This window comes from Cynocephalus volans, chromosome 3, assembly GCF_027409185.1.
Source record: "Cynocephalus volans isolate mCynVol1 chromosome 3, mCynVol1.pri, whole genome shotgun sequence".
Lineage (NCBI taxonomy): Eukaryota > Metazoa > Chordata > Mammalia > Dermoptera > Cynocephalidae > Cynocephalus > Cynocephalus volans.
The window spans coordinates 77,272,956-77,283,903 of NC_084462.1; positions in this window are offsets into that span (position 1 = coordinate 77,272,956).

Here is a 10,948-nt window from a genome sequence, read left to right on the forward strand (position 1 = left end):
GACAGCAAGAGGGTGGGTTGACTTTTTATGCACTGTCCCAGAGGGCAAAGCCTTGCTCAGTAACTGAAGACCCAACACAACCACATGGCACAGCAAAATGTAGCGTGAGCGTGGGGCCAGACATATCGTGCTATCAATCTGGTGGAGGATCTTAATTATTAGTGAAAGGGCCACCTTCTGCCCTCACCACACCTCCCAGGAGCAGGAGCCAATTTGGAGTTGAGTCACAGGATAAGAAAATCTCACCATTCCTGGCTTAAAAGGGGCCTCAGGGCCCAGGTAGTTTCTTCTGAAACATTAACCATTTTGCAGGCAGTGACAGGAAGGGCCTACCCCTCAAAGGAGGTAGCCCCGCCATTATAACAAGTTATAAAAATTTATGAGTTATAAAAACAGGCAGCTGACCTGCAGGCTGTAGTCTGTCAATTCAATTTTTAAAGTGTTACATTAAACTATTATTTATCTTATTGCTGAATTTTTGCTGCTCCCTTAGATTTTACACTGGAGGCAAGTGCTTCCCGTAACCCCCACACCTCCTAGTCCCAGCTCTGCAACACCTGTTGCTTTCTGTCCAGCATTTATTCCCCTCCTTCCTGGTACCAGTACACCAATTTCACTTTGAAAATAATCTCTCAGTCTTGATTCTTAGTTATGTGGTTTGCATGGAATCGACCCTACCCCCACCTCCAGGAATGGACCCTGACTGGCTTAATAGGTCAACATATCCCTTCCCTGTAGGAATGTTGATTCAAGGGGTGGGCAATTAAGGTGATCCAGGAAGAGTGCACTTGGGACTTAAGCTGGGAATTCAGGGTCACAGACACTTTCTTTTCCTCCGGTTTGTGGTGTTAAGATATATGCCAGGAACTGCTGGGACCGTGAGGCATAAGCTTAAAGCTCCAGGCCACCCTTTGGGCCCTGCCAAAAAAGTAGAATCCAGGGATGGACGCAGGTTTTATGAGGCCTTCAGCTTATACAATTTTGAGGCTCACTCTAAGAAAATTAACACATAATTACAAAAACAAAATTAAGTGCAAATACGAATTTTTATTATTAGAATGAGAAAATAAGTCATAACAAATTGCAAATTGGAAAGAGCTGAGAAATACCTTTACAGCATAAAAATCGAGGAAAACAGCACAACATTTTTATTAATACCTGACACACCTCTATAGTACTTTCCCCATGTTTTTGGCTGCATTTGATTTGATTACCTCTTCATATGACAATTATTTTGTAATAACATTTTTTTATAGAGAGGATAAAATGATAGTCTCTCCTTTAGGATGGATTGAAAATTTATCATTATTGATAGTTTAGAAAATTATCAGCATCATAACCTATTATTGGTAATGTCATGTAACATTTTCAGGATTGCTGTCAAGTAGGGGAAGCTTAAGCTGCATTACCTTCACAATAAATCTCCCTCTTAATCTCATTCCTTTCCATATATAAGCTACATGTTAGATGATGCCTCCCTGCCTCTCAAGATCTATATAAGATTTTCACTCAAATTCCTGTTCCAGGCCTTATAAAAAAATAAAATACTCTCCTCAAGATTTCTGCATTTCCTAGTAAGTGTCTTCTATTCTCATGACAGTTATTTTTGGGCAGCCAGCATCTATTCATTCTATTTCTAGTGACAATATTTTTGGTCTTTTCACCATTTGGAATGGGACCTACTTCCAAAATTCAGGGTTGCAGCACATGCTCCATACCTAAGAACAGTAACATATTGCATTCCTCCTGGGCACCACAGTTGGCTCTGTGATGGGCAGGAGATTTAGTCAGAATTTGTGACACTCATTTAGTCTTCTGTTGAAACTTTTGGGGGAAGAGATGCTTGCTTTCTCCTGAGAAGATATGAAATCTCATAAAATGTAAAATGTGTCCAAGGAATTGCTGGACTCTGTGAGCTGGTTTGGAGAGAGGGAGGAAATTAGGCTAGATTTATCGTTTTTTGCTACCTTCATAATTTTAGGGAAAGGGAATTCACGTCCCATTGTTAGGTTGACAGATGTCAAGGTTATTGACTGTATTAGTCCATTTCTGTTGCTTATAACAACATACCTGGAACTGGGTATTTTATAAAGAAAATGAAATTTATTGCTTACAGTTTTTGAAGTCCAAAGTCCAGGGAACACATCTGGTGAGAGCCTTGGTGGTGGTGACAGTGATGGCAGAGTATCACATTGCAAAAATGGTGGAGCAGGGAGAAACTAACCTCTCATATGCTCTACTTTTAAAGCCCTCAGAACCACACCCCTGACCACCATTTCTAATCCATTCACTACTGCATGGTCCTATAATCCAATCACCTCTTCAAGGCTCCACCTTTCAATGACCATAATAGGGCTTCCCAACATCTTTACACTGTCACAGTGGGGACTAAGTTTTTTGGGGGGCACATTCAACCCAAGACAGTGACAAAGGAAAGAAGAGAAGAACTGAGGAGGAGGCACACAAAACAGAATTTGATTCTCTTAGAAAGAGGAAGACATCCAGCTTCTTGACCTTTAAGAGTAAATGATGGGCCCAGTGGAGGGCAAGACAACCTGGTCTCTCTATAGTCAAGAAGGTTTATAAACGTTAACCAATGGCTCATCTATTTCAAGTTACATTTAATGAATAGAATATATGAGTTGGGAAGACATTTCTTAAAAGGTGAGGTTTGGAAATACTAGCATCTCTTTACCAAAAAATAAATTTCATATTCAAGGGGAATCTGACTTGTAATTTTTGTTGATCCTGCTATTCAAACACCCAAGACATTGAAAATCCCCATCTATATATAGATAACATGAAAACTGAAGATGGAATTGATTGTTCAGCTTTATGAGCTCTCCTGGTACTATGCACATTCCACTCATGATAACCTTTTGTCAGCCTGTGTCAGTCTAATGTTTACAGATCTGTCTTCCCCATCAGACTTGGAGTGACTTCAAAAGATTTTGCTCATGTTGCATTTTTGCCAGCAGTGCCCGGCACATGATGGGCATGCAAAGGAAGTTACACACTCAGGTTTAGAATCTCAGTCATTTAACTTGTTGATTGGATATCCTTAGAAGAATCATTTTGATCTGTATGAATGTTCTTAGTAGATGCTTGGTGCAGAGTACGTGCTCTTCCCTCTGAATAAATGAAACTAAGCAAAAGATGGATGATTTTCCACCGAACTGTGAAGGACAGGTCTGGCAAGGATTTATGATTTTTTTGACTCTTGGCCCAGGAGTTTTTACATGTCCATCTTTCTTCTGTCAAGAGGAAGCCATTTCTGGAAATCACCTCCCAAATCCAGCTTTTTGTGTTTGACTGGAGAGAGCTGTAACCCATAGCAACTCCTAGCCATGGTGGATAAAACTCTATACAGAAGGAACCCTGGCTCTATGCACAGCTGGTTAAATATTTGAGCAACACATTTTGTAATGTGACTTTGCTAAGTGCCTACCTATTGCACGAAACCTACTGGCAACTAGACAGCTCAGAAATCACCTCAGAATACAAAGGCACACCTTCACAGCTTAAAATAGAAAAATCACTAATGCTCTCATGAAGGTTGCAAATAGAGATGTTGGCACATTTGCCATTTTTAATGACTCAGTCAGAGACAAGTCCATGTCAGTGGGACTCCTCAGAGTTTGCCCAAATATTACCACATAACAAGCAGTTGTAAAGCATAACTTAGAACATGTGCTCTGGTGATAAAACCCCATGAATGTACCTAAGGTTGGGGTTTACATTCATGTTAAGCTCCTGGAGAGCAATCACTTCCTTTTGAGTTGTCCAAGGCTGCCTGACTTCCTCTGACGTCAATGAATTGGGCAGACTTCCTTCTAAACACATTTAAAAAAAAAGAATCTAATGAGTTAGAATTTTCCACTCACAGGGAGTAGAAAATATCACGTCCATCGTATGTGGTAAGGGTAAGGGAAATTCTTAGCAACTTTCATTTTAGTTTCATACATGAAGTGTACTGTGATGTAAATGTATTACTATGGGTCATGGTAAGAAAAAAACAGAAAGCCACTGGGTTTGAAGACTCTCTGTTTTTAAGGCAGTTTTGCCATACATTTGTATTCATCTATTGCCACAAATATTTCAGTGAAAATTAAATACTGTCATAATTCACTTTGGTAATAATACTTATAATTTGTTGGATACCTACTTCATCCCAGGGTGTGAAAGGTGCTTAATGTAACTTGTTTTCAATTTGTTTTAATATCTCTATTTTAGCATTGAGAAATCTAAAGTTTAAAATTGTTCATTGGAATGTCCACCATCACACCACCTGCAAATATATAATCTAGGCCCTACTGTCTTTTCCTTGTGCATAGCATTTTCTTGAGAAAGTAACTAAACAGCATTTTAATGAAAGAATAATTAAGGTGCTCTCAAAAATCTGTTGCTTTGGATTTGGAAGAGGTTTGAACACTTTGGACTTGGTTGTTTGGGAACTTGCCCTCTGCACACAAAGATCTGGATCTTTTGGGAGAGACAAAAGGAAAAGAATAGATGTGCCACTGCCCATCTTTCCGAGAAACGGGACTCAAATGATCTAAGGAAGATAAAAATAGGAGACAATCTGCATCAACAGAGAGGCGTCCTCTACGTTCAGGCTTGGAAGAATTTCTGTCAGATATAATTACCAAGGGACAAGTCACAGCTCTATTTTCTGAGAAAAACAGTGCTATGTCATGGAAAGTCCTAGCAGAACCCCCCTCCCTGGCTCATACATTCCTTAATTTAGAGTGTTGATAAACTGCCCTCTCCGGTTCTAATCTCCACTCTTCCTCCTCCTCCCAGAGCTCCTTCCCCAATGCTTATCAACACACACAAGACATACCAGGGTGGGTTTGTCTCTCCTGGGCTTACTTGCTCTTAGAACCCGTCCTCTTCCCCTTCTCAGCTCTTATCGGTGAGGAGAGTTGTAGGGGGCAGAGTAGGGGACCGGGAAGGGAAGCTGACCCCTATGGGTTGTTTTTCCCAGGTTCCTATGTCAGCTTGCTGCTACCAATGGAAAATGCTGTGGGAAGAAGATTGGTGGGTGGAAGGAAGAAGCCAGAGTTTGTCTTCCCTTCCCTCTGCCTCAGGGGGCATCTCCAGCGTAGCTGTATTTCCTCTGTGGCTCCAGGTCCTGTTGGACAAGCACACCAGAGTTCCAGCTTCTTCTGTTTGTCCCTGGTCTAGGGAGCATAGTGGTTACTAACTCCGAGTTGTCTCATCACACCCTATTGGCCTCTTGCTTTCCCAGCACCTAAGTAATTTGTTCCCTGCATTAAAGTCCCTTGGTTTTAAATACTCAGAGTCATTTCTATTTTCCTGTTTGTACCCTAATTGTACAGTGAAGTGGGTAGGGCACCTGCCCAGAGCCATTCTCTGCATCCCAGTGAGGTTCACCTGGAACACCTTGCTATGTATTTATCTGAAGACAAATACCTATGGCAGAGTGAGTGGGTAAACAATCTGAGAAACTACTGACATGCAGGTGCAATGGAGAACATTGGCTCTGGATCTTGAGTGATCTGTTTCTAGGAATAGCATGACTGCTCTCCAGGTCTGATTCTGTTCAGTGGATTCATGTCTTTGCCTGGAGCACAGGCCAGGCTGCACCTTACTAGAAATGGGGAAGGAAGCAAGCACTCCATCACTAACCCCATATTCAACAATTCCTGCCCAGTAACTGTGGCCAAATATAGTCCTGCCTTGTGATGCTCAAAAGGACAAGGACCTGGGGTAGCCAAGGGGTTCTAGCCAAAATGTATTCCTCACTTGCCCTTTGGCAGTTTGTTTGTCTGTCTCGATTTTATAGCAAATGAAATATATCCTGTAATAAAATCCTAGAGAATAAAACCTACCCGCACATATAACTTTTAAAAAATCAACGTAATGCCACGACTATAATATAATGAAGAAATAAAATAAAGATAATAACGATAAAATTTATTCCAACACATAAATGGTAAGGTACAATTACACTAGAAGACATAATGAATTGATCAGATGGTTGCACCTGTGCATAATAAATAAGTTGGGCTTTAAGCAAAGGAGCAGATAAGATACCACTCAATATACAAAATGTAAAGGAAAGTGAATGAGTAGTGGCACCCAGGGAGGACATTAAAGTAGACACTAACATCAGGATGCTCAATAGCAGACCAGAGTTATTTATGTGACAAGAGAAAGCAGGAAGTCACCTTAATTGATGTAGGAATAGTAAACCAAGATAAACTACATTGACATGGTGGAGAAAATGAAGCATGACATAGTCTCACCGACGAGCTGGGACTCATTTATAAGTGCACTATCCATTATCGCCTTTGCTATGACATGGACTGAGGAAGATGGTTTCAGGGAATACACACTTCCTATCTTGAAATCCTGCTACAAGTTGAGTTTTTTTTTAAAAAATCCCATCTCTAGTGCTTAAAAAGACTTTGGGGACCATGTACTTCGATAGATGATGGAGAATTAATGACAGACTGGAAAAGATCAATCATTCAGGAGGCGATGAAATAGACATGGAATATTACTAGTAGAGAAAGATGGAAAAACAACAGGCAGCCCTAAAATAAATGTGTAATTTCACTAGGTTTCTTATCATTGTTCTAAAAAATTAGAAATAAGCTATGGTAAAGTTTTAAATACTAAAAAAAAAAAATTAATGAAATGCAATGAGATTCTTGCACTTAATGTACATCTGTATTATGATAATATTTAGATCGAAATCTGCTAAGGAATCTGCTAAATCTGTTAAAGGGAATCTCAAGTTTTTGTTACATTTTTATTCTGGACAGCTACAAGTGCAGACTAACACAGGTGTGTGCAGCCCAGAGCATGAGGCACGATTCTCTAACACAATGAACTCTTGATACATTTCCAAACAACGGGCAAACTTCGCCTGATTTGCACAGTAGTATTATTGTAAAATCAGTGCATATACTAAAACAGTACAAAAACTACCTTATGTATATGTAAAACAGAGTAGATTCTAGGCTCATATAATTATAGAAAGGTTTTTCCACTATGTGAGTACCTATTGGAACATTCAAAATCATGCTAAGCTTGAGAAAATTCTTTATTGTATGGAACTGTCCTGCCCACTGCAGGGTGGTTAGCATCCCCAGTCTACCCAACAAATGTGCAGTGTTCCTAAAATCACTGTACTGACCAAAATTCCCCCTCAAATTACTGCTATGCTCCCTGACATGATATCGGCTCACTGAGAACAACTGCTTTAAGCCAGAAAATTATCTAACTTGCCTGTTCTCTAGCTGTTCCATACAGACCCCTCTCCCCTCCACTCTCTCATGCTGCGTATAACCCCAGAGACTGAGCTGATGGCTATTGCCCTGATATTGCTTTCCTGGGACGTGACTCAGCTGCTGTGGTTCTGCACGTCATTAACAGCCTACTCTCACCTACCCCCTCCCTCTAGCAGCAAGTGTCACGGAGTCCACTGACGAGGATGTGAGCGAGAAAGAGTTGGAGAGGCTTTCATCATGCACCCCACCGAGATGATGCAACATGTTGACTCCTAAGCCTTTGACCTCTGTCTAGACACTACCCAGGCTGCTGCTAGCCCATACAGTGGTGGCGACAGTGCTTTGTATGTTTTACTAAAAGGCACCCCATCCTAGACCCTTTTGCAGGAAAATTCCATAATACCCTAATTTATCATTATAAATCCACAGATCTACACTTTCTACACCGTGAATATTCCTTGCCTCCCTCCCCCGCCCCCATGCACAATCTGCCTAAACACAGAGGTGGCCCTGACTTTGTCTGTCTGTATGATATAATTCAGGGCACTGCTATCTCCCTATCTCCTGGTCATTGCTGACTCTAATCATTCTGACTCTGAATTAAATTAACAAGCATCCATTGACCACCTGCTCTGTGTAAGGCTCTGTGCTCAGCACTGAGAGGGAAATATAAAAGGGATCAAGAAATGGCCCCTTGAGAAACCTATAATTTAAGTTTGTGGGAAAAAAAGTGCTCTGGATGCTGCTGCTTTTGGATCAGCAACTTGATGTTAGATAATTTGCTTAACCTTATTGCAATGTTTTTATAATAGGGATTTAACTGGTCTAACAGTGTCACAGTAATTATATGAAATATGAGAATTAGAAGATAGACAACTTAGATATTTAAAAAATATGGGCTTGAATCGACCAAGTTACAACTATTAAAAAAGCAACAACTACCAAGGTGGGGCCACTAGAGTTCAGAGGAAGAGGAGGAGAGACCTAGGAGTTTATGAAGGAGTTTCGGGTCCGCTGCTAGCGGACCCGAACAGCCCTAGCCTCATTCCTTTTGGTGGGCGAGCGAATGGCCCGGGTTCCTCTTTCCCTCCAGTCCCCTTTGGAAGGAGACGGGGGATGAGAGCCGTGAAGAGAGGTGAGCACACCGCCGGCCCCAACCAGCCCGGTTTAAAGGACACTCAGACGCGGGGGGGGGGGGGGGGGGGGGGGTGTTGTCAAGCAGTTCCGTTTATTATCACACAAGCACTTGCTTTTAAAGGCAAATGGGGAAGGAAGGTTTTTACATCCTCCAATCAGCTTAAAGGTTACAAGAGCATGCATCCTGTCTCAATGCCTAGCTATTGCAATCACGCAGTGTTCACGAGCGGGGAAGCATGTATTTGGCCAATAAGGGCTAAGGCAAGGTTCCCGCAGACACTCCCACCCTACTTCCTCCCGGCGCCATCTTAGGCCGCCACATTAATACGCCCTTGTGGGCCCATAATGGCGCCGCTTGTAATGTCACTTAAGGTGGCGTTAGTTTTTAAGGCCCGACAAAGGAGGGAGAAGCTATGATAAGAGAAAGAAGGGACGCTCAGCCCGTTTCAAGCCCCCACCATTTCAAGGCTGGCCCTAGTGGGCACAAGGAGCAAGAGCTGGCAAAACTGCAGCAGTGCCCTTTGTGTGAAGTTGATTGGCAACTGCAGGGGAGAAGGGGGCTTTGGTGGACCCCAGGTCAGCAAAGCCACTGACAGGATTCCTGTGGACCCACATAAGAGTGAGGGGCCACAGATAACAGAGGTCACAGAGGCCAGTGAGTCACCTCAATGGATGACTGGTGCATGGCCCACCACATGGAAAGTGTTTGGAGTTGGGGGTACAGGGGCGGAGACGGGCCTACCAGGGTGTAAAGTAAGGCAAATCATAACTAAAGCCAAAATGTTTCATTATTTTAGCTATTATTTTAGTTATACTAAGTTTCCATTTATATTGTCAGAGCTAGGGCTCAGACCCTTCAAACCCATTGTACAGACTGGGTCCCCAGATCCCTCAAACGCAGGTCCATGCTAGGAAATTGGGAACGATTCCAGGAGCTGTTGGCAGATAACATGAGCTCAGTCCTCAGCTTCCTCAGCAGCAGCAGCTTACAGGTCCGGCAGCTTACAGGTCCAGCAGTGGCAGTGGCCCAGGGGCACTAGCATCAGCAGCAGCAACAGCTTCCAGCAGCAGTAGTGGCCTCCCGATGCCCATCCCCAGGGGACATCCCGGGGATGGGAGGCACCATGGATCAGAGTCACTCATCCTTATACTTAAGTACATAACCCAGGACACCTGGGTGCACATGCGCAATTACATTAGACGATAACCAAGGAACACCTGAGCGCATATGCCTGTTTACATCAAATGCTCTGCAAAATTCTGAACATGTAAGGGGCCCTGACCATTTTTCTTATATTTTCCTAACACAGGGGAACACTGGGGCACAGCATGGACAGCTGATCTGCCCTCCAATCAGCACAGGACCACTCAGTGGAGACTAGTCAGGAATATAGAACAGCAGGGGTGCAGTTTAGACTCAGGCCCAGACCAGAGTTTCCACACTACCCAGGAGTATGTGAACTCACAAGACTCAGAAGTACTTAAAAGGTCAACCATTAAAACCTGAGCTGCACAAAAGGCCTTCTCCAGGGAATTAGCAGCAAAGCAGCAATTTAGCTCAAGCACAGAGCTATAGTACTGGTCCCCACAGGAAGTTCCCCCATTTTAGAAGTAAGCAAAGGGCAACAAATTAGTTCCAGCACAGAGTTTAAGTGGTGGGAATGGCTAATAATCCAACACAGAAGTGAAAGAAAACACAAAACACCCACAGATCAGAGACAAATTTCTGATATTAACCAGTCTAACACCACCAAAGAACACCTATAAATCCTAAAAGAGCTGGAAGCACCCCTGGGCTCCAGAGCTGGGGTGAGGGGAACCTTAAGGCCTCAACCACACCCCACCCCCCGCATGTGTACATCCAGCCTAGCGATGACTGAGCCACCTCCAGAAACGCAAGCTCCAGAGCCAGGGTTGGGGGGATACAAGGGCCTCAGCTATGCCCCTCTGACATCCACGTGCAACCCAGTGACAACCAAGCCACTACAGAAGCCCCCAGGGCTCTCAAGCTGGGATGGGGGGGCCTGAGGGCCTCAGCCATGCCCCCTGGACATCTGCATCCAGCCTGATGATGACCATGCAACTGCTGGAAGCTCTCTGGGCCCCAGAGCTGGGGTGGGGGGTCCGAGGGCTTCAGCCACATCCCCCTGGCATCTGCATCCAGCCCAATGACAACCAACCAGAAGCCCCCTGGGTTACCTAGCCAGGGTGGGGGGACTGAAAGCCTCAGCGATGCCCCCCCCCCACGTCCGTATTCAGTCCAGTGATGACTGAGTCACTGCCAGAAACCCCCCAGTCTCCCAAGCCAAAGTGGGGAGAGCCTGCAAGTCTCAGCCATGCCCCCACAACCTCTGCAACCAGGCCAGTGGAGCTGGCCGAGGGCCTGCCCCGCCCACCTCCACCTTCATTTCTTTATCCCCTTCCCACCTGCTCCTCCCACTGCTCCACAACATCTTTGAATGTAAAATAATAGTAATAAATTTAAAAATAAATTAAAAAATAAAATATATGGGCTTACATTACTTCCTTCTATATAACATAACAACTTT